A 26,273-nucleotide genomic window follows, 5' to 3' on the forward strand; every position below is an offset into this window, starting at 1 on the left:
AGCCTAGCTAAATATAGAGTACTAGAGATCTCGATAAGCCAGTATAATTATCGAAATGTCAAGTGTTCTATAGACCTAAACTGGAGATCTCGAGGTACAATCTCAAAGTACAAAGTTGCAGATCAGTTTAATATCCAAGATAAATAATCAACAAATAATCCAATAGCTGGATTGACAAGTCTACAAAAAGCAGCTTGAAGAATGTGCAAGATCAATAGTGAAGATTAACTGACAAAGGAAGATCAAAGTGAACACGGGATGCTAAAGATATGCTAAGCCAGAAATGGAAGATCTACTTTTCTATAAATAGAAATGACAAGTGACAGTTTAGAAAAGCTAATAGCATGTCTTATTACACATTGTGTAAACCAACAGTTAACTGAGTTATAAAGTTAACACTGATCCTTTAGTCAGTTGTAATAATTTAGATCAAATTTCTTGTAACACTCTCAAGGAGAAGCTAAGCTCTTTATCAACAAAGAGCCTAAATTTTTTTTAGCAAAACAATCTTAATTTTAATATAAAATTAAGTGAGTTTTGAAGATTTATGTTCTTTATTTTCTGCAAGCTTAAATTCTGCATGCACACATTTCAGTACAAGATTTAGTTTACTTTGTTCAACCATAAATATTCAAGAAAAACACAAAAACAGTAAAACACGTTCACCCCCCCTCTGTGTGTTATTCATTTCCTAAAAAGTGGTATAAGAGCAAAATCTGAAAGTAAACAGATTCAAGATCTTGGAAGAATGAATACACAGAAAATCAGCAGCATCAAAATTCCTACCTTTGATAAAGCTAACTATACTCTTTGGAAAAAGAAAATGATGCTATTTATCAAGATGGCCAATCGACTCTACATTCAGATCCTCAAGGATGGACCTTTCATTCCTACGGTTAGAATTGAGGAATCTACAGATGGAGACAGGGTTATCCCACCTCTTTATGCTCCAAAATATTCGCTGAGTATACTGATCCTGAAAAAGAGAAAGTTTCTCTGGATAGCAGCTTGCAATTAATTTTGATTGAGTCACTTGACAATGTTATGTACAACAACATTGTCAACTGTGACACTGCCAAGCAAATATGGGAAAAGATTGAGATACTCTGTGAGGGAACTGAGGAAGTTAGATCAAATCAAAGAAGGATACTGATTTCACAGTATGAGGGTTTCATGCCTAAGCCAAAGGAAAATATTACTGATGTGTTTGAAAGATTTAATAACCTAATAAATGACTTGCAACTTCATGACAAATACTATGAAGCTGAAGAAGTGAATCTAAAGTTCTTGCTTACTCTTCCTGATCATTTGGAACAGAAAATCTCAGCAATTAGGGAATGGAGAGACTTGAGCAGAATAACACTGGATGTTCTATATGGAATTATCAAAACATATGAACTAGAGATGATTCAAATACAATCATTGAGATCTGGTCAAGGACATGTTGTGGATGGCTCAAGTGCTTTAATTATAAATGAAAGTCAAATATCCAATGATGAACCAAGATCTCAAACTCCATGCCTCGACAAGTGAGTAAAGAACAAATGATTCACACGAACAAGTCATTATGGAATTGGAAAAAGATGAGTTATACTCTTGAAGAACTGGATGAGCTAGATCAGTCAATGGCCTATTTGGCTAGGAAATTCTCTAATATTAGAGTAAAGAATCCAAATACTTTAAGAATAAATGATAGTCATTCAACAAAGACAGCAGTTGGAAGGAAAAAGGGAAGTACAATTCTGATAGCAAGAATGACTACAAAACTGGATATGTTGACTTCTAAGATAAGGTGCTTCAATTGTGATGCACTAGGCCACTTTGCTATAGAATGCAGGAAACCCAAGAAGGCAAAGAAAGATAGAGCTTATCTTGAACTTGAAGCAAAGTATGTAGCTCTTCTGAGGAAACAGCAAAACAAAGCTTATATTGCTGAAGGTAAAAGTTGGGATGACTCTGAAAATGACGAGGATGAAGAACTTGGAAACTATGCAGTCATGGCCTTAGAGCAAGGAGAATCATCCTCATCTAAATCACAGGTACCAACTCTTACCTCCACTGATTTAAATGTGAATCAATATAAGGAAACTGTTGAGAAGATGAGCACAGAAATGTTTCACATCCACACAAGCATGGTTGCTGCTAATGAAGAAGTTAGCAGATTAACAAAGTTGAATGAGAAGCTTGAGAATGAAAAATAAGGAACTAAATTATTGATAGTGGAGCTTGAAGCCCTGAAATAAGAAAATGGTTATCTGAAGAACAAGCTCAAGTGTGCAAATGAGATTGAGGCTGTGATAGGGGAAAAACTGGAGAAAATGAAGTAAAGTTGAAGTCCTTCAAGAATGTATCTGAATTGGTTGGTCAGTACCATGAGAAAAATAAACCATGTGCAAATATTTCTATTAGTCTTGATTATGATGCCTTGAACAGCAAAAAGAAAAATATAAGGGACAAAGGAAAAATGATAGAGAATGAAAATGTTTCAGCAATGCTGAAAAAGGTTGGGTCACCTGTGTTCAAGGCTTATGAAGTAGACTTCAGTGAAGAAGAATTGATTATCAAACAAGAAATTGCATATGAGGATAATGAAAAGAAAAATGCAAACTCAACTCAATCTTCTAAAGCTGAAGAAAATCTCATGGAAATTTAAAGTACCAAGAATCTTGTCAAAGGAATAAAGATTGAAGATACAAGAAAGAAGAAGAAAAATAGAAATGGGAAAATAAGGATAAACAAAAGCAATAATCTGGCTTATGTTGCAGATGCTCCTGGAAAGAAGTGTGAAAGATTGGATTTGCTAATCATCTAACTCACCTTAGTAAAATGGTTGTTAGTAAGCCAACTGAAGAAGCTTGTAAATACAATGAAGCAGATTTAAATGATCCCTACTCACTTTGTGATAAGTTTGACTATATCCCTTGTAACTTGAAAGTGATGAAGAGTTGCCACAAACTGAGAGTAGACCTTAAAGAAACAAAAATTGAGTCTACATCAGAAAGGGAAAATGCACAACAATCATTGAACTCTATTTTATCTGAAACAACTCACTCTACTTCTGCCAAATCAGTTAACAAGAAGAAAGTACCCAACACTGTTTGGGTCACTAAACACAACTAAATCTCATTGTGTGCAGGGCAAAGTGAAGAAAGTCATATGGATCATTGATAGTGGATGTTCCAGACATATGACAGGTGATAAGGCCCTGCTATCACCGTTTGAGGAGAAAGCTGGCCCATTGGTGACCTTTGGAGACAACAACAAAGGATTCACAATGGGATATAACAAGATTCCGAAAATGTTGTCATCGATTATGTACCACTAGTAGCTGGTCTTGAAGTGAATCTTCTCAGTGTTAGCCAATTTGCAGATAAAGGCTTTGAAGTTATATTCAATAAAGAAGAATGTACTTTTACCAGCAAGAAAACCGGTGAAGTTGCTCTGAAAGGAGCAAGGAAAGAAAGCTTGTTTGTTGCAGACTTGGACTCAACATAAAAGGATGGTATTTGTTGCTTCTACACCAAGGCATCAGAAGAACAAAGCAAGCTATGCCATAAGAAGCTGTCTCACTTGAATTTCAAGGCAATTAATACCTTAGTCAAAAATGAGTTAGTAAAAGACATGCCCAAACTGGAATTTGCTCAAGTTGAAGTTTGTGAAGCTTGTCAGAAAGGAAAAATGAAAAGATCTAGTCATAAGTCAAAAACTGTGAATTCTATAAGTACATCCTTGCAACTTATTCACATGGACTTATTTGGGTTAGTCAATGTCTTATCAATTTCAAAGAATAAATATGCACTTGTGATGGTGGATGATTTCTCAAGATACACTTTGGTAGAGTTCATGTACTCTAAAGATGAAACTCCACACATCATAATTGAGTACATCAAGAAGATAGAAAAACAGGCTGAAGATTACAATTGTGTGAAAAGATTGAGAAGTGACAATGGAACATAATTCAAAAATGCTATATTAAGTGAATTATGCAAAGGCAAAGGCATTGTTCAAGAATTATCAGCTGCCAGGACACCTCAAAAAAATGGAGTAGTTGAGAGAAAGAATAGAACATTGGTTGAAGCTACCAGGACAATGCTGCAAGATGCCAAGTTACCAACAAGTTTCTGGGAAGAGGCTGTTAATACTGCATGTTACACTCAGAACAAATATCTCATTAACAAGGCACATGGCAAGTCACCCTACTCAATCATGTCTAAGAGAAAGCCTAATGTAAAACATCTTCATGTGTTTGGAAGCAAGTGTTATATTTTGAAAGACAACTCTGAATATGTGGGAAAATTTGACTCAAAGGTTTTTGAAGCATTTTTTCTGGGATATTCACTAGAAAGAACAACCTGCAAAGTTTATGTGATTGATCAAAAGAAGATTATGGAGAGCACAAGTATGACCTTTGATGATGACAAATGTCCAGCTTAAAATGCCTTGATGATAATAAAGTTGAAGCCCTGACATTTGAAAACCTCAACATTAATAGTGACTCTAATGAAGAAGATGAAGTTGATGCACAACAGACATTAAATGAAGAGACTACTCTACAGGATAATCATGAAAATGGAAACTCATCTCAAACACCTGAATTTGAGAGTACAAACTCATGGGGAGAAAGAGAAGAAGGATCCAACAGTCATACCAACAAGTCAACAAACTCATACAAGGAAGTGGGATAGGAGTCACACTAGAGATGTAATTATTGGTGATCTGTTAGTCCCTTGACAATGTAGCAAGAATTACAGAAGGGGGGTTGAATGGAATTCTTGAACCTTTTTCTTGAAATAAAAAATGTTCAACTCGATTATTGATATATTTGTTTTGATTAGCACAATGCGGAATATAAACTCAAATGAATCAAAACACAAGTAATTAAAAACAAGAGTCTTTAAAAACTTTCTGGTGGATTTAAACAATTCCACCAGAGATATATATAATATATCGAGAGGACTCTGTGTGCAGAAATGCCCACAACTGCTTACAAATTGAACTGCTGAGAATACAAGAAATGCTTAAGATTAAGCTTACAAAGATTTCTCTGTTTTTGTGTTTCTCAACTATCTCAGTTATTTTTCTATTTGCTACTCTCTTGGTTTATATAATACCAAGATTACAAAGTCAAAAAGACTGAACAAATATAAAATCTAACAGTCTTAATCTTTGTTGCTTTTCGTCCTCTATTACCCAGTTAATGGGCTTCCACAATGTGTTTGTATCCAACTTGACGGCTGTGTGTCAGCTTTCACTGTTCAACTGATGTTTGAATTCTTGATATGATCATCCGTCGACTTTCAGATCATCCGTCGATGACTTAATTGATCATCCGTCGACTGCTATGTTAAACATCAGTTGATAGTCATTTGATCATCCGTCGAAGGCTTTGTTAATCATCCGTCGGTAGCTATTTTGGCACTTGACTTCATTTCACTTATACAGAATTATAAGACATTACTTATGTACAATTAATCAACCTATTTTGCATATCTAGTTAAAGTCAACATGACTTATATGCTACTACAGATTCTATACAAAGGTGCATACATCACTGTGCTACAAACTTATTATTACATAAGCTACTCACTCGATGGATAATAAGTTAATCATCCGTCGGGACTATAATGAGTTATGCGTCGAGTGCTACAATATTTTACTAAGTAAAATCTACTTAGATGTTTTGTTTAAGTGATCATCAGGTACACAACATATTCACAACACGATCCTACTGCTGGTGTGAGGACTAGGAGTGCAACTGCTAATGAGTACATACATGCATGTTTTCTGTCTCAAGTAGAACCTAAGAAAATTGATGAAGCTCTTCTAGATCCTGAATGGATATCTGCCATGCAGGAAGAACTGAATCAGTTTGAAAGAAGCAAAGTCTGGAAATTAGTTCCTGCATCAAAAAATAGAAGTATTATTGGAACAAAATGGGTGTTTAGGAACAAGATGGATGAAAATGGTATAGTTACCAGAAACAAAGCAAGGTTGGTTGCAAAAGGCTACTCACAAGAAGAAGGAATTGATTATGATGAAACTTTTGCTTCAGTTGCAAGACTTGAAGCTATAAGAATTTTTCTAGTATTTGCTGCACATTCAAACTTCAAAGTGTATCAAATGGATGTCAAAAGTGTCTTTCTGAATGGTGAGCTAGAAGGAGAAGTTTATGTGCAACATCCACCTGGCTTTGAAAATCCAAAATTTCCAAATTTCGTGTACAAGTTACTCAAGGGTCTATATGGACTAAAATAGACACCTAGAGATTGGTATGACACACTATCAGATTTCCTATTGAAGCATGGTTTTACTAGAGGAACCATAGACAAGACTCTCTTCTACAAGAAATATGGTGAAGATATGATCCTAGTTCAGATTTATGTGGATGATATCATCTTTGGTTCTACTATGAGAAGCTTCGCCAAAGATTGATCATCCGTCGACTTTCAGATCATCCGTCGATGACTTAATTGATCATCCATCGACTGCTATGTTAAACATCCGTTGATAGTCATTTGATCATCCATCGAAGGCTTTGTTAATCATGCGTCGGTAGCTATTTTGGCACTTGACTTCATTTCACTTATACAGAATTACAAGACATTACTTATGTACAATTAATCAACTTATTCTGCATATCTAGTTAAAGTCAACATGACTTATATGCTACTACAGATTCTATACAAAGGTGCATACATTACTGTGCTACAAACTTATTATTACATAAGCTACTCACTCGATGGATAATAAGTTAATCATCCGTCGGGACTATAATGAGTTATCCGTCGGGACTATAATTCTTATCCGTCGAGTGCTACAATATTTCACTAAGTAAAATCTACTTAGATGTTTTGTTTAAGTGATCACCAGGTACACAACATATTCACAATAATTTCCCCCAATTTATGTCTACTGGAATTGTAGCCATAAATTCAGAGATACTTGATGATAACAAAACATCCTAAACATATATCTTTAAAGATAAGTAGATAAAACTGAAAGTACTTCAATTAAACAAAATGTACAAGGTTTGGCTCACAGTCAGTTCAAGATGTTCCTCTAGCCTGAGCAGGTTTTTCTAGTTCCTTGAAGGTCTGGATCTTCTTCCAAGCTTTCTGTTGTTTTCTTCAATTTGATTCTGGAGCTGCCTGTGGAATTCTAGTTCATCAGATTCTGAGAGATCTAGCATTTTTTGCATCTCCAAGAGAGTCTCATTACTAGAGATACTCAATTGGTCTTCTAGTCTGAAGAATCTTCTCACACCCTTGTCATCCATGAATTCCATCAGCCAGTAGGGCCTTAGATGCACTCTTCTCCCTGTGTATGGGATGATTAGAGTCTTTGGGAGTGCATCTTTAGCTCTAACACTCCTCAGCTCTTTAATCTTCTTCAATACTAGTCTTCTTGCAGTTACATTAAACCCAAAATTTTTCTTGAAGGATGAATAGACTTTGATCAACACAGCTTGGCTTTCTTGAAGTATCCTGTGAAGAGGCCACTGAATCTCCCTTCCTCTTTTGTACTTGAACACCAACCTTTCAGGTAGGTTTCTGTATACATCAATTGCCCTTACTTCATCCAGTTCCTCCAGATAAAGGTTTAGATCTGAGAATTCTTTGATGTCACACAAGTACAAGTAGTCTCCCCTGTTGACCTTGGGATGAACTTTAACTACTAACTTGGATTTGAGAGGTGACAGCTTCACTTTCTTGACTGCCCTTGATTTTTTCCTTTTTGGCTTGGTAAGGATTGGCAAGTTGAAGTCAGGAATTGGTAATTTATCCCACTCTATTGGCTCATCCTTTGGCATAATAGGCTCTCCATGTATGTTCATGTAGGGGTCCACCACCCTTATGTCTTTAAATACCACAGAGGGCTTTGATGCTTGAGTTTTAGCTGGTGTGGATTCCTTAGGAAATTGATCTTCCAATTCCTTGTCAACAACATCCAGTTTTCTTTTAGTTCTTCTAGCCAATTCTTTCTTTCTTGGGGATTTCTTCTGTTCTTCAATCTTCTTCTTTGATTCAGCAGCTTCAGATGGTTGAGAGGGAATTTGTTGAGAAGAGTTTACAGCCTGTAGCTTGGCCAAGATGACAATCTACTCTTAGCATCTAGAGCAGTTTGCCTCTTTTCCTTCTTTAATCTTGCTTTCTCTTCTTTCTTTGCTTGAGCAAATTGTGGATGTCCAGCTACCACACAAATTTCCTTTCCATTTCTGAATATCTTAGCAATTCTCCTTTTTGAGGCTTAATCAGCTGAATCTTTATAGAAGACAATGGATCTTGACAGAAGCTTCTTTTCATCAGTCTTGGGTGTCTCATACACAGTGTCCAAGGGATTCTTCAAAGATGACTTTGGATAATTTGCCCTTGGTTTGAGAATTATTTCAGCCTTTTGTGATTTGATGCAGGAAGATTGTCCTTTCTCTAGATAGTTCATGCTCATCTCATTCACACTGATTGGCTTGGCATGAGAGTGATGGATGGCTGACTTAACTGGCTCCTTGACTAGTTCAAACTTTTTCTGTATCTCCTCATCAATCTTATCCCAGTTGATCAAACTCAACTTTCCTTTTTCAGCAACTTTCAAATTTGTCGTTGCTACTTTAATTAGATCTATACCATCTGCAACTGGTGGCTTGGAGATAGTAATTGAAGGTACAATTACTTTGCTGATTTGTACTTGAAGTTTCTACCCCTCTGTTGGTCCTTTCCCCCCCCCCCCCGTACTTGATTCTCTCTCCCCCTTTTTGTTATCAGCAAGTTGAGGAGTTAGGCCTTGTGCTTTAGCCAGTTGCATGAGAAGATTTGTCTGAGTCTGTTGATTTTGAAGAAGAATAGCCACTGAATCTTCAATAACTTGAACTCTGTTTTCCAGCTTGGCTAGCTTCTTTTCAGAGTCTGGTTCTCTCCTCAATCTTAGTAGTAGATCTTGCATGGTACCATATGGCATTACTGAATCCAGCTTCTCAGAGTTATAGGTCTTCAAGTCAGCTATATCTCTTTTCAATTAATCCACACTGAGATTCTGTCTTAAGTGCTGGATCTTCATTAGATGTAGAGAGTCTAGGTGAGCTTGAAGAACAGCCTTGGTACCAGCATCTGAAGTTTCCTGAAGGGCCTGTTGAATAGCTATTACTTGTTTGACCAAAGACACCTCAAATTGTCCTGGTGTAGATTCCTTTGCCCATGCCCATTCAGGTAAACTTAAAGCAGAACTTGGGCCTTCATCTCCCCCTAAGTTCATGCTTCCATCCAAAGAACCAGAGTCATCATTATTAGAATTTACTCCAAATTCTTCAGATGGCTCTCCAGCTTGAGATGACATCTTGTTAATAGCAGCTTTATCTCTTTGAAGAGATTCTGTGGTGTGCACCAAATTCAAAGTCTGCTCTGCCTCCATATTGCCCTGAGCAGCCAACAATTGATAGGCTGACACGGGATGAGTAAAAGTGTCAGCATCCAAGGAAATGTTATCAATTTCAGCTTTGTAATGTTGCTGAAATTGTCTTCCCTTTTCAGCATCATCCACAATCATTGACTCACTAGCAATGGCTGGATCCACCCTTATTTCTCCTGTACCTGCCTTTCTCTCATATTCTCTCTTTTGTTGCATCAGGGTCTCACCCTGGCTCCCCACCCTCACACCCTCACCTTTACCTACTAAGGTGGGACTCCTCTCACTCACTTTTGCCAATCCTGAAGAAATGGATTGCTGAGATTCACTCTTTTCCTCTCCTTTTGCCTGGGAGCAACCCAGCCTCTCACTCAAAGCACTCTCCTCTCTCAGTCCTAAGAGTGATTGTATTACCACTAAATATTCTGCACTAGAAATAATTGAAGTTTGAAGTTGTGCAGAGACACTCGACGGATAAGTGATATCCATCGGGTGAGTGGTAAAGCTATCCGACGAATAACTGCTGTTAAGCTTATCCGTCGGGATACAATCACTACTCGACGGATGAGCAATATCCATCGAGAGAGTAGAAATGAATGAGGTGGGAAGAGAAACTATTGTTGACTCGGTGTTGATTGAAGTTATTTGAGGCACAGATGTCACAATAGTATCTGAAAGAATTGGCAAGTGAGCCAACAAATCATCTAAAAGATGATGCTCACTTGCACTAGATTTTGGCTTCCCCAATAGAGTTAAAGAAGGGGAATCAGGAATTGAAGTGTTTATCATATCTACTTCCAGTGAGTTAGTTGGTGAGTATGATGTTTCAGTGGCTTCTATTATAAGAGATTTTGGCGGTGACTCTACATTTATTGGAGCCATATCAATCTGAATTTGAGAAGGTGCAGGGACTGTGTCTTTAGCACCAGTTTGCACTGTGTGTGCCCTGTGCATCCCCAGTTTTTTTGGATTTCTTCTTTCTAGTGTAAGTTTGAGGTGAGCTTGTGTCCCTAACCCTTTTGGCCTGTGCTCTTGGAAGAGAGCTTTGTTCAATAACTACATCCTTTTGGGAGGATGCAGCTAGAAGTGAGCTTTTGTCCTTTTTAAGCACTGCAGTTTGTTGGGAAACTGCAGTGTGGCTAGGCTGGGATTCACTCAACTCTCCAACCTTATCCTTGGGGTTTCTTTGATGTTCACCCCTTCCCTCACCTATCTGACCCTCCTCCACACTCCCCTCTTTGGCTTTGGTAGATTTTTCAACTGGTATCTTTTGAGAGATACCAGAGGGGGTTTTTTTTGATTTGGATTTGGAAATTACAGTTGATTTGGAAGCTTTGGTAGGCAACTGTTTGGTCATTGTCACAGTTGTCATAGCTATGCCTGAAGTCAAAGAAATAGAGGAGATTTGAATAGTTGAGGGTATGGATGAACTTACCTCACTTATCTGAGGTGTCAGCATTACAGGGAAATAGAACATTGGCACATCCCTATGGTGGTTGGCTCTGTTCAAATCTGCAATGATTTTTCTCTCTTGAACCCAACAAGCTAATTTGTTGTTTGGGTTCTCAAGTGCAATTTCTTGACAAAGATGGTTAGCCAATAGCATAAAAATCTAGCATAATATATGTTCTTTCCCCTTTTGGCTAACTCACCTAGTTTAAAACCTAAGTCATATATGACAAGGTCACTGAAATTGTAAAATTTGTCTGTAACTAGCATGTATAGCATGTTAAGCATGGAAATGTTCACAGAATCAAAATTACTGATTTTTCCAGAGAAAACTTTAGTTACAACATCACACATAAAACTCCATTCCTTCCTAAGACCTAATCTCCTAATATCACTTAGCTTATTAGTAAGAAGTGCATAATGCATGGAATTAAGCATATTGATCAAATCAGTGTCAGTGTGTGGTGAAGTTACATTATCATCAGGAATCTTGAAACATGCTTTTATCACATCACTATTGATACAGAATTCATTACCTTTGATGGTCAGAGTGATAGTTTTATCAGTAGAGTTGTAAATTGCAGAGGTCCACATCTCTTCTACAACTTCACAAAAGATTGTGGGTGATTCAAGCATGGCAAAACTTAACTTGCACTTCTTCACGAAGTCCATCATCTCGTGATAGTCTTCTAATTGTTGAATTCCCTTGTTGACCAAAGCAGTGAAGTTGTTCTTCTCATAAATGAACCCAGTCTGAGACATAATCTTTACTACAGGTGCCATTGTTAAAGAAGGAAAGCTTGAAGAGAAAGAGGATTTTTGCTTGAGAGAGAATGAAATAAACACAGTTGAATTTGAGAATGATAAAAGAAAATGATTAGAATGAAATAAGCTTTTATACTTTGCTCAAAAACAACGGATAAAAATAATAAAGAGAAGTAAATTACCCAATAGAAATTGCCTAAATTAGCCGTTTTAAAAATAAACTATAAAAAATCCACTCATTATCCGCCGTGTAATGCTTACAAAATGTAAGTATACTCGATGGATAATGTTCAGGGAATTAACGGTTAAGATTTAGACACTTCGACGGATGAGGATAAACTGTTATCCGTCGAGTTTTAAAAGATTCCAGAAAAATAATTGATTTTTATTTGCACATTGTATATCGACGGATGACTTAACTCGATGGATAATGGTCATCCGTCGAGATGTAAATTTTGACTTAGTCAAAATTTCATTCATGGCTAAAAATCAGTTAAATTTCTGGCTACTTTTCAACTTGCAAAATAACTCAGATAGATTCAAGAGTAATTAAGCATACCTAATTCACTTACCAACCTAGAAAAGGTGGATTCATCCAGTGGCTTGGTAAATATGTCTGCAAGTTGCTTCTCACTTGGAACAAAATGTAACTCTACAGTACCATTCATTACATGTTCCCTTATGAAATGGTACTTGATGTCTATGTGCTTTGTCCTTGAATGTTGCACTGGATTTTCATTGATGGCAATTGCACTTGTGTTATCACAGAAAATAGGAATCCTCTCAACTTGCAGACCATAGTCTAGCAATTGATTTTTCATTCATAAAATCTGTGCACAGCAACTGCCAGCAGCAATATATTCAGCTTCAGCTGTAGAAGTAGAAACTGAATTTTGCTTTTTACTGAACCAGGACACAAGCTTGTTTCCTAGAAATTGACAAGTTCCTGTTGTGCTTTTTCTATCAATTCTGCAACCTGCATAGTCTGCATCTGAATAACCAGTTAGATCAAAACCAGAATCTCTAGGATACCAAATGCCAAGTTTTGGTGTTCCCTTGAGATATCTGAAAATTCTCTTAATAGCTATTAAGTGAGACTCTCTAGGATCAGCCTGAAATCTAGCACATAAACATATAGCAAACATTATATCTGGCCTACTAGCTGTTAAGTACAGAAGTGAGCCAACCATGCCTCTATAGCTTGAAATATCCACAGACCTTTCAGTAGTGTTTAGTTCAAGCTTAGTTGCAATGGCCATGGGAGTTTTTGCAGATGTGCAATCCATTAGATCAAACTTCTTTAAAGATCAAAAATATATTTAGTTTGACTAATGAATATTCCATCACTAACTTGCTTAACTTGTAAACCAAGAAAGTAAGTTAGTTCTCCCATCATACTCATTTCATACTTACTTTGCATCAGTTTGGCAAACTTTTTACAAAGTTTCTCATCTGTAAAGCCAAAGATAATATCATCTACATAAATTTGAACAAGTATGCTAGAGCCATTAACATTTCTAAAAAATAAAGTTTTATGTACAGTACCTCTTGTGAAGTCATTTTCCAAAAGGAACTTTGATAAAGTGTCATACCAGGCTCTAGGTGCTTGCTTCAGTCCATAAAGTGCTTTCAGTAGATAATAGACATACTCTGGAAAATTTGGATCTTCAAAGCCAGGAGGTTGACTAACATACACTTCTTCCTCCAAATCTCCATTCAGAAAGGCACTTTTGACATCCATTTGATAGACCTTGAAATTGGCATGGGCTGCATAGGCTAAGAAGATTCTGATGGCTTCAAGTCTTACAACAGGAGCAAATGTTTCATCAAAATCTATTCCTTCTTGCTGGCAATATCCTTTAGCAACCAATCTGGCTTTGTTCCTTACTACTATGCCATTTTCATCCATCTTGTTTCTGAATACCCATTTGGTGTCTATTGGATTCTTTCCTTTAGGCTTGGGTACCAGCTTCCAAACTTTATTCCTTTCAAATTGGTTTAGCTCCTCCTGCATAGCTAAAATCCAATCAGGATCTAACAAGGCTTCTTCTACCTTCTTTGGTTCTTCCTTTGACAGAAAGCTGTTGTATAGACATTCTTCTTGAGTTGCTCTCCTGGTTTGAACTCTAGAAGAAACATCACCAATAATCAGTTCAAAGGGGTGATCTTTTGTCCATTTCCTTGGTTGAGCTAGATTAGCTCTAGATGAAGAGACCACAATATTGTCTTGATGTGTGATTGAGTTTTGATTGCTAGAAACTCCCCCTGAGTTTGTGGATCTTTGATTTGTGAAAGGGGTACTTTCTATAGGTGACCTTCCTTGATTTCCTGCTCCTTTAGATAACCCGACGGATGCTGAATTTTGAGTATCGACGGATGAGGCAGGTTGTCTTCCGACAGATAACACAGATTTCCTTCCGACGGATGAAGCATTATATAACTCGACGGATGTTGAGTTATGTGCTTCATTGGTGGTAGATTTATCTGCATTATCCTTAGACACTGTTTCTTGATCACTCTCATCATCACTTTCATCACTGACCATCTCAACATTGTCGAATTTGAGGCTCTCATGGTAATCTCCATCTTTTAGTCCTTCAATCTTTTTATCATCAAACACAACATGTATAGATTCAACAACAATATTGGTTCTTAGATTGTAGACTCTATATGCTTTACCAACAGCATATACAATAAAAATTCCTTCATCTGCTTTAGCATCAAACTTCCCATTTTGATCAGTTTGATTTCTCAGAATATAGCATTTACAGCCAAAGACATGAAGAAAGTTTAGAGTTGGCTTCTTGTTCTTGAACAATTGATAAGGTGTCATGCATCTTGCTTGATTAATCAGAGAGATGTTCTGAGTGTAGCATGCAGTGTTTACAGCTTCAGCCCAGAAATATGTTGGTAATTTTGATTCTTCAAGCATTGTCCTTGCAGCTTCAATAAGAGATCTATTCTTTCTTTCCACTACTCCATTTTGTTGTGGAGTCCTTGCTGCTAAAAACTCATGCAAGATCCCATTTTCCTCACAAAATGCTCTCATTACATAGTTCTTGAACTCAGTTCCATTGTCACTCCTGATTCTTCTAACTTTGAAATCAGGATGATTGTTAACTTGCCTTATGTGATTGATGATGATTTCACTAGCCTCATCTTTAGACTTTAGGAAATATGTCCAAGAGAACTTTGAGAAATCATCTACAATTACTAGGCAAAATCTTTTCTTTGAAATTGACAATACATTGACTAGTCCAAACAGATCCATGTGAAGGAGTTGCAGAGGCTCTTCAATTGCTGAATCAAGTTTCTTCCTGAATGATGCTTTGATCTGCTTCCCTTTTTGGCAGGCATCACACAGTCCATCCTTTGTAAACTCCACTAGAGGAATGCCTCTAACTAGCTCTTTCTTTACCAGCTCATTCATGGTCTTGAAGTTTAAATGGGATAGTTTCTTGTGCCATAGACAACTTTCATCTTGACTTGCTTTACTGAGAAGACAAGTTACAGATTCTGCTTTAGTTGAGTTGAAGTCAGCTAGATACACATTTCCTCTTCTCACACCAGTGAGAACCACTTTGTTGTTTTGATTGTTAGTCACAACACAGGCTTCTTTGTTGAAGGTTACTGAGTTGCCTTTGTCACAAAGCTAGCTGATACTCAACAGATTGTGTTTGAGACCATCCACTAAGGCAACCTCTTCAATGATGACATTGTCCTTTGAAATCAAGCCATATCCCACAGTATAACCTTTGATGTCATCTCCAAAAGTGATACTTGGGCCAGCTCTCTCCCTAAACTCTGTGAGCAGGGTAGAATCACCAGTCATGTGTCTTGAACAGCCACTATCCAAGTACCAAAGATTCTTTATGTTTCCCTGCACACATCAAAATCAAATCAAGTTGATTTTGGTACCCAAGTTTCCTTGGGTCCTGCCTTGTTAGCTTTCTTCTTCTGTTTCTTAGGCCTTATCTCATTTGACTAAGGAATTTCAGATTCTTCCTTAGTCAATTGGGTTGTACCTTTGAAACCACTAAATGCAACAAAATTATCATGCATGTTATGGCTAACAGGAAATGGCATGCTTGGTGCAAACATGTTATTCCAGTAAGGCATGCTAAATGGCATTTGAGGCATATTGTATGCAGCATAATATGGATTAGGTGCAAATGGCATATTAGCAAATTGTGCATTCATATTCTGTGTAGGCATAGCATTAACAGGCATGAGAGGCATGCCATTCATGTTAGGAAATTGAGGCTGAACAGACATGGGAGTAGGCATGGCAGATTTGCAATTAACAGATAAATGATTTACACTACCACGCTTGACACAGATTTTTCTAGGAGCATATTTATCAGGTGTGTAGTTATTGTGTTTGTTAATCCCTACTTTACCATTCCTATTGTTTTTCCTTTTAGTCTCTGTTTTTACCTCTATCTTCTCAAGTCTGTCACTTAACTGTTTGACAGTCATGTGACCAACATTAGCCTTTTTCCCTTTCTTAACTTGACTTGACTCTCCTGAAACAAAGTTTTTGGAAACATACCCATACTTATCATTTAGCTTGATTAATTTGGCTTTGCTAATGGGTTTGCTTATAGCCGACGGATGAGGATTTTAATCATTCGACTGATAACACTTTTTGTTAAATAGACGGATAGACCTCATCATCCGTTGAGTCTACATCTGTCAGCAACCCATCTACCAAAATAGGTTCTAGTTTCTCCTTATTCTTTTTCCAGACTTCATCACAAAAAGACTCAATTCCTTGAACCTCGGTGATTTGAGCATGAACATCTCTGGATGTTTTCCATGCTTTAATCACCTTTTGTTCACGATCGAGCTGCTTCTTCAAAATTTCTTCCTTTTTCAAGGACTCGGTTAATTCCTCCTTGGCAATCCTACACTCAATTTTTAGTTTCTCAAACTCAATAAATTGAGACTCAAGCACATTATTCCTCTCACTTAAAAACAAGTTGTTTTCTTTAATTTTAGCATTTTCCTTAGTGAGAGACTTAAGTGTAACACGCAAATGATACAATTTTGTAGACGTGTCATTTATTGCATCATTACACTCAACTTTAGATAAATGTGCAAGGTTTGTAGTGATTACCTGATTGCTTGAGGAACTTGTCTCTGTTTCATCAGACTTGGCCATAAGGGCTAGATTGACATAGCTGACATCTTCATCTTCATCCAAACCATCAGTTGCCCAGTCATTCTCTTGTGTAATAAAATCCCTTTCCTTTTGTTTGAGTAGATCAAAGTATTTTTGCTTGTAATCTACAGACTCAAATATTTTCTTACTGGAATCTGACTTTCTACACTCATTTGCAAAATGCCCTGCCAAGCCACATTTGAAACATTTGAATTTTGACTTATCCACCATGTTTCTATTTGGCTTGGCTGCTCCAAAGTTCTTTTTGAACTTGAGCTTGGCAAATTTTCTTGAAAGGAATGCTAGGTGCTCATCAATGTCCTCCATGTCATCTTGGCTCAATGAATCTTCATTTTCTGCAGCTAGCCCCTTACCATTGCTTTCACAGACCTTTGAAGTTGATTCCACAGCTTCCATCTTCACTTCTTTCTCCTTTTCCAGATCAGCAACTAGTGCAATGGATCCTCCTTTCTTCTTTCCTCTCTCCATTCTTTCATCCTGCTCTATCTCAAGCTCATAGGTTTTCAGAATGCCATACAGTCTCTCTAAAGTAAACTCCTTATAATCTTGTGAGTTTCTCAATGAGATTGCCATTGGTTTCCATTCCTTTGGAAGAGATCTGAGAAATTTCAGATTGGAGTCTTTAGTCTGATAGACTCTTCCATGCAACTTAAGAGCATTTAGTAGTTTTTGGAATCTACTAAAAATGTCAGTGAGTGACTCACTTTCTTCATTGTGAAAATGCTCATATTGCTGAATCAGGAGCTATATTTTATTTTCTCTTACTTGCTCAGTACCATCACAGATTATCTGTATTGTGTTCCAAACTTCCTTGGCAGTCTTGCAGTTGATGATGTTATCAAACATGTCTGCATCAACACCATTGAACAGAATGTTCATGGCCTTTTTATCTTTCATGACTTGTTCAATGTCAGGATCAGACCATTCATGCCTTGGCTTTGGAACAGATGGCTCATTTCCTGTTGCAGCTCTCATTGGAACATAAGGGCCTCTTTCTATGCAGTCCACATAGGCCTCATCTTGAGAAAGCATATGAAGATGCATCTTTACCTTCCAATGATGGTAATTATCCTTATCAAGAAAAGGAATCTTGACTCCAACATCTTTCTTGTTCATCTTGCTGAATTGTTTTGATCTTTAAACTTTTTGTAGATTAAGAGCTTACTCTAATACCAATTGTTAGTCCCTTGACAATGTAGCAAGAATTACAGAAGGGGGGTTGAATGTAATTCTTGAACCTTTTTCTTGAAATAAAAATGTTCAACTCGATTATTGATATATTTGTTTTGATTAGCACAATGCGGAATATAAACTCAATGAATCAAAACACAAGTAATTAAAAACAAGAGTCTTTAAAAACTTTCTGGTGGATTTAAACAATTCCACCAGAGATATATATAATATATCGAGAGGACTCTGTGTGCAGAAATGCCCACAGCTGCTTACAAATTGAACTGCTGAAAATACAGGAAATGCTAAAGATTAAGCTTACAAAGATTTCTCTGTTTTTGTGTTTCTCAACTATCTCAGTTATTTTTCTATTTGCTACTCTCTTGGTTTATATAATACCAAGATTACAAAGTCAAAAAGACTGAACAAATATAAAATCTAACAGTCTTAATCTTTGTTGTTTTTCGTCCTCTATTACACAGTTAATGGGCTTCCACAATGTGTTTGTATCCAACTTGACGGCTGTGTGTCAGCTTTCACTGTTCAACTGATGTTTGAATTCTTGATATGATCATCCGTCGACTTTCAGATCATCCGTCGATGACTTAATTGATCATCCGTCGACTGCTATGTTAAACATCCGTTGATAGTCATTTGATCATCCGTCGAAGGCTTTGTTAATCATCCGTCGGTAGCTATTTTGGCACTTGACTTCATTTCACTTATACAGAATTACAAGACATTACTTATGTACAATTAATCAACCTATTCTGCATATCTAGTTAAAGTCAACATGACTTATATGCTACTACAGATTCTATACAAAGGTGCATACATCACTGTGCTACAAACTTATTATTACATAAGCTACTCACTCGATGGATAATAAGTTAATCATCCGTTGGGACTATAATGAGTTATCCGTCGAGTGCTACAATATTTCACTAAGTAAAATCTACTTAGATGTTTTGTTTAAGTGATCATCAGGTACACAACATATTCACAACACGATCCTACTGCTGGTGTGAGGACTAGGAGTGCAACTGCTAATGAGTGCATACATGCATATTTTCTGTCTCAAGTAGAACCTAAGAAAATTGATGAAGCTCTTCTAGATCCTGACTGGATATCTGCCATGCAGGAAGAACTGAATCAGTTTAAAAGAAGCAAAGTCTGGAAATTAGTTCCTGCATCAAAAAATAGAAGTATTATTGGAACAAAATGGGTGTTTAGGAACAAGATGGATAAAAATGGTATAGTTACCAGAAACAAAGCAAGGTTGGTTGCAAAAGGCTACTCACAAGAAGAAGGAATTGATTATGATGAAACTTTTGCTCCAGTTGCAAGACTTGAAGCTATAAGAATTTTTCTAGCATTTGCTGCACATTCAAACTTCAAAGTGTATCAAATGTATGTCAAAAGTGTCTTTCTGAATGGTGAGCTAGAAGAAGAAGTTTATGTGCAACATCCACCTGGCTTTGAAAATTCAAAATTTCCAAATTTCGTGTACAAGTTACTCAAGGGTCTATATGGACTAAAATAGACACCTAGAGATTGGTATGACACACTATCAGATTTCCTATTGAAGCATGGTTTTACTAGAGGAACCATAGACAAGACTCTCTTCTACAAGAAATATGGTGAAGATATGATCCTAGTTCAGATTTATGTGGATGATATCATCTTTGGTTCTACTAATGAGAAGCTTTGCCAAAGATTCTCCAAGCTTATACAAAGTGAATATGAAATGAGTATGATGGGGGAACTGAGTTACTTCCTTGGACTTCAAGTCAATAAAAGAAGTGATGGTATCTTCATCAGCCAAACTAAATATGTCAAGGATCTATTGAAAAAGTTTGGAATGGTTGATTGTTCACCTGCATCTACACCTATGACTACTGCAACAAAGTTAGATAAAGATAAAAAGGGCAAGAGTGTAGATATCTCAAGCTATAGAGGGATGATTGGATCATTGCTTTATTTTAACAGCAAGTAGACCAGACATCATGTTTGCAACATGTTTATGTGCAAGATTTCAAGCTAATCCAAAAGAATCACATTTGATGGCTGTGAAAAGGATTTTCATATATTTGAAGGGAACTCCAAAGTTGGGATTATGGTATCCTAGGAGAACTGGTTTTGAAGCTGTTGGTTATACAGATGCAGATTTTGCTGGATGCAGGGTTGACAGAAAGAGTACCATTGGAAGCTGTCAATTTCTTAGACAAGTAATTGTATCCTAGTATAGCAAGAAATAACAATCTGTATCAACTTCTACAGCTGAAGCTAAATACATAGCTGCAGGAAGTTGTTGTGCTCAAGTGTTTTAGATTAGAAATCAGATAATGGATTATGGCCTAGTGTTACATAAAATTCCTATTATGTGTGACAATACTAGTGCTATATCTATAGTAGCTAATCCAGTTAATCATTCTAGGACAAAGCACATTGATGTTAGGTACCATTTTATTAGAGAACATGCTACAAATGGTACCATTGAGCTCATTTTTGTACCAACAGAAAAACAATTGGCTGACATTTTTGCTAAACCTTTGGATGAAGCAACTTTCACTAGACTTGTAGGTGAAATTAGAATGCTTAATTCTTCATCCTAAGTCAAGAACTCATTTAATATTTTGCAGCAGATTAATCTCCAGTAAATCAATATTAATTTGATTTAATTAGAAATTAACTGAAATATAAATTATAAATATTTCAGAAATCTCTGCATATTTGTTTTTCAAATTCAAATTTAACTTGAAATTTTTCAAATTCTAAGTAAACTGCTCAGTTGTTAATTTACATTCTCAATATGTAAAATTAACACAAGGCAGAATTACAAAAACCAAAAGTATATAGAGAACTGAGTTCTCGATAAGTCAAATTGACTTCTCGACAAGTCATTTTAGGACTTCTCGAGTGAGTCCTCGATAAGTCAATTACTGACTTCTCGAGTGACTTCTCGATAGGCTTAATATGACTTATCGATAAGTCTTTGTAGAGTTCTCTAGTAGTGTTAATTCACAGAGTTCTCTACAAGTGTAATTTTTGACTTATCAATAACTCGGAACTGAAATAATTTAATTTAATAAATTATTTTGGTAAAATACTTTTGGAAAATTTATTCTAATTTTATTTTGAACTTATTCAAATAAAAGTTGGAATTAATTCAGTCCACCTTTTGGACAAATTGGGTATTTATTTGACATCTCGATAAGTCAATTTTGAGTTCTCTAAAAGAGTAATTTAAAATGACTTCTCGATATGTACTTCATTTCTTTAAATGACTTCTCGATAGATAAATTCCAAATGTTTTTGACAAGCCATTTACTTTTACTATAAATACTCAGACTTCTCGATACATATTTTAACTTGAAATTTCTCACAATTCTAAGCAAACTGAATATTTATTAATTTATGTCCTAAATATATGAAGTTAATAAATAACAGATCAAAAGAAGCAAAAAGTATGAAAAATTGAAATAATTTAATTCATAAATTATGTTCAGCAAAATACTTTTGACACACTTTGTTTATTATTACTCAGACTTATTGACACATTTACGTGCTTGTGTGCAATTTTTTTTTAACTGTGGAATATGTCAGTCTAATGTAAGTAGACTAGTACATTATATGTGATGTTTTGAGAATGCTGATAATAGTTAAATTTATTCGACTATATATTAATTATGTATTTTAAATTTATTCAAAATAATTCCTTATCATTATTTATTTTGATGAGTTAGCTAGTGAAATATTTTGCTGATAGGAAGGGTTACTTTTTGTGTAGGGGTACTTGTTTATTTGCATGGGGAATAGTTAACCTCAAAAGTGAACTAAGATTTTTGAGTACTTGCATAGGGAATAGTAACTAGAAAGTTAAGTCACTTCTAACTGTCTAGATACTCGTAAAGTATGTTTGTGTGATTATTACATTTATTAACCGGGCAACTCAAGAGTCTCTTGGTTTCTTTATTTTCTCCTTCTATAAATTCAAACCCTTTGCTCTTCATTATTCATCACTGCTCTCTTTCTCAACAAATATCATAACCTCAAAACTCACTTATTGTTCATCACTCTCCAATGGCTACCCCTGTTTTCCACACGCTCAACAACGGTGTTTATCTTCCAGCCCATCACTTGGCTGACAATAAGGTCTATTATGACCCTTTTGGGCTTCAAGTCCGCATCAAGGGGATCGTATGCATCCCCTTTGATGTTCCACTTGACGTCTTTGACGAACTCTCGTGGGACGATCAGATAAACTTCCTATTCTTTGAGGGAGAAGTCTCTCTGGAGCAGGAGAGACGTGCCATGGTGGCTGAGCAGTAACGCCTTGCTGCTCTGGAGTTACAAGAGAGAATTATTTCTCTTGCACACTCAATGTCCAGAGCATACCAGCGTCGGGCAAGGAGGATAGAGGCCGAGAAGAAAAAGCAGAAACTAGAGTAGATCGGATTAGGATTCACTTATTGAAATCTATATCTTCATGTACTATGTTTCTATTATTAATGAAAAATCAATTTCTTCTCTATTTTTTTAATTCTGTTTGTGTCATGATTGCTCTGTGTTTATAACTGAATTGATTATTATCTTTTCTTCAATAATGCTTGCAACTAAATATATTACAATGCATATGTCTAATTAAACTCCAAAAAGATTACATATGTTTAATGCATTACAGGTCCAACACAATCTATTCAGACAACAACAGGAAATTCAGATAATCAATCAACAGGTATTTATGCTAAACTGTAGCTAGAACATTTCAAAACCAAACTGCAGTTCACCCAAGCACAACAACACAAACTCAAACACAATTCCACTCAGGTGACTCTCAAAAGAAACTTGTTTTACAAAAGGACAGAAACTTCAAAATGTTCTTCAGTTGTTTTGTTGTTTGAGAAAAGAAACCACCACAAACATGGGAAATTCATCAGTTTTCACTGAAGATTCCATGAATATCTTTAATGCACCTTCATGTGCAAAACAGTCTTCACAGACTGAAAGGTTTGAGGGTAGTATTCCTGAGGGGGAGCTATCTAAATCCTCTATAATTCAATTGGAGGTTCCTCAAGAAGGAACAACCCCCCTCATAACTCTAGCAGAAGCTGCCTTAACAGTCAAAGCTAGAAGTACAATTTCCTATGATACTATCATGAGAGAGGCAAGTATAGCACATTTAAGTGTCAGTGTGTTGCAAGACACACAAGGGTTTGAGGCTGGTGTACAAGACAGTAACCCAGTCAAATCCCCTCCAATTCAATTGGAGGTTCCCACAACAAGTGGAGGACAATACACTGTCAAAACCACATAGCAATCTGTGAGTTAAACTGTGACCCTAGTCACAGGTGTTTCTGATGAACCATCCACCTCACAACCTCAAACTGGTATTCTCTCTTCTGATGAAATGAGTATGATTAGACTTATATGGATTACCCCTAATCATATGATCACAGACAACTCTTCTCAGTCACCTCTTATTTCTATAAGTCAAACAACAATTGAGCCTTTCATGTGAGGATGAGATAAAAGATTGAGAGGAAAATAGAAAATAAGAGAGGCGGGATCCTTCCTGGCAAAATGAGAGGTAGATGAGTGTCTGGATTTAGTAATCCTTGTGAGGAAACTCTGACTCTTAAAAGTCATGAGACTAGTGCAGCGAGAAGTAGTGAGACTACTTATTCAAAAGAATAGAGAGCTTAGGACTTTTGTTACTGACAGATTTCTTATGCATATCTAAGTGAAACTTCTATTCTACTTGATGAACTCATCACTACAGATCTCACTGAAGCTTGAAGCTGCTGATAGTGTTCTAAATGGACAATGATAAAAGCTTGAACAATGTGCATCTAGCTGGATCTTTCTACCTAGAGATAATGTCAAAAAGGGGGAGAATACATCTAAATGCCAAAATAGCTTATGGATGTCAAAGATCAATGGAGATAACAATATCATTAGTGTCCTTGATCAAAGTATGAAGCAAGCCAAATGGACATCTGATCTAAGGAGAAGATTAATGAACTGTTATTTTTGGTAATCAGCTAAGCTTGGGTCCAACCCTAAGTAAGCTGTGTTATTATCTTAGTCTGTATTTTGTACTTGTAACAATTAAAGTCTGTAAAAATACAAAGGAGCAGACTGAAGTCTTTTTTCTGAAACAGTATCAAGCCTAAGGATTCTATCTGGAAGAAGATCAAGAAGATTATTGTGACGCCCTCCAAACCCATGTCAGAAGTTTGGGACAAACACCATAATATTTAAACCTGTATATAAAGTATTATATGCATAGACCCTTCTGTACACAACCACGGATCGCAACAGGTTAAAGTATGAAAACAAGCCATAATCTTAACTTTTATTACATCATACCAAATCCTAACTAATTCAACTTACAATGGCTAAGGATATCGTACTTACAATCTTACACAACTCATCTATAATATAAAGCTCCTGCTAGCTCGATCCAACTTAAACAGAAATCCTAGCTCGCGCACTGGACAGGGAATCCTCGTTACCAATAATTTCCTTTCCAACTGTTGAAAATATAAAAAATTTGCAAGAGTGAGCTTACTAGCTCAGCAAGTAATAATAGCAGCAATTGAGGTTAAACAATCACCAATCGAGATGATTCAGAAGAATCAAGTTTCTGAATAAGCAAGGATTAGAATTGGATATTCACTTTTCATTTAAAAAAAATAAGGTTAGGCTGCTGATCAGTCACGCACTAACCCCGAGTAAGGCCCCCAGCTTTGCTCTATATACTGGATCCAAGGCACGCATTGGCCTATTATGACCACGAATCTAGTCTGACCACGAATCTGGTCCACATTTATAAAACCATCCAATTCTATAACCATTCAATATGATAACCAATGTGAATCAATAAGCTTAATCATAAAACACATTTATCTTGAAGCATAGGGTGATTCATAACACTATGAAGGCATAATAGGGAATTCAAAAAGATTGGCTTTCAATTAAGGAAAGATTCAGAAAGTAGAAGACCAAGGGTTCAAGGGTTCCAAGAGTTGGTCTTCTGTTAAACAAGGAATAAGGGTTGGTATGTTAAGAAACTCAATATCAGAATCAGTATGTGGTAGATGTGTATTTGTGGAGTAGTATCGTATGTGTATGGTTCATATATGGGAATTCACCGATCAATGGTTTATGAAGAATGAGGATTAGGGCTCAAGATCAATAAGAATCAGGGTCCAAAGTTAAATAGTTTAAAGTGCTTGCAGTATAAAACATGAGTTATTTTGAATAATAGCGACAAATTATGAAACAGTTCGAAAATATTTGCAATATATCTTGAAAAAGGTTTAGAAGTACTTGCCTTATCATCGAAGATTTCCACTTTACTTGTATTCATCTAATAGTTTTACTCATCAACTACTTTCATTCTCTTTCTATGCCTTTCTTCTATTTATCAATCATTTGCCTTCTCTTTCGATGTTTCAATTCTATTTATGGATCACTGGTTTCCTTTTCTATGCCTTGCTGACTCTTCTATGCATCACAAGTATCTATCAATTATTCATACTCGTGCTATTCTAATCGTCACATAGACGTCACAAGCTTTTATTTACCCTTCGTTTTACCCAAATCCAACGTATGGATTGAAATTTATGAATAAAACAGTCAAACCATAACCACATAGGCATATAACACATCAATTAGTGAACACGTAGCACATAACACGTAAGGTATTCGATCAAAATATTTTTCAAAGAAGATTCAGGGTTAAAATGATTTTCCAGGTATGTATTACGAATTTTTGAACATTTTTCGGAATTAAAATTGGACCCCGAATCATTTTATAATTAAATAATAGGGTTCGAACACCTAAATCTGACTTTAAAATTATTTTATAATAATTATCGAGCCTTTAAAATAATTTTAAATAATATTTTAAAGCTCGAAATTATTTTTCAGGATTTTTAAATCAATTTTAAATAATTAAATCTAATTATTAAATCAATTAAAATTAATTAATAATTAATTAGATTAATTAATCAATTAAATATAAATTAATGGATTAATTAAAATAATTAAAAACTAATTAAAATTAATTAATAAAATAATTTCGATTTACTTTGAAATAAATATATAATTAAAATATTTTTTTCTGGATTTAAAATAATTAAATAACCATTTTCGGATTTTTAAGATAATAAAAATATCATTTTTGAAAATAACTAAAACTGGAATCTGGTTTTTGTATGTTTTTGAAAGTGTAATATTAAAAATGAAATTCCTGTAAAGGACAGGGGTGGAAACTGTAATTTTTCCCCTCCCCTACCCT

Source organism: Apium graveolens, chromosome 10 (genome assembly GCF_009905375.1).
Source record: "Apium graveolens cultivar Ventura chromosome 10, ASM990537v1, whole genome shotgun sequence".
In the NCBI taxonomy this organism is placed as follows: domain Eukaryota; kingdom Viridiplantae; phylum Streptophyta; class Magnoliopsida; order Apiales; family Apiaceae; genus Apium; species Apium graveolens.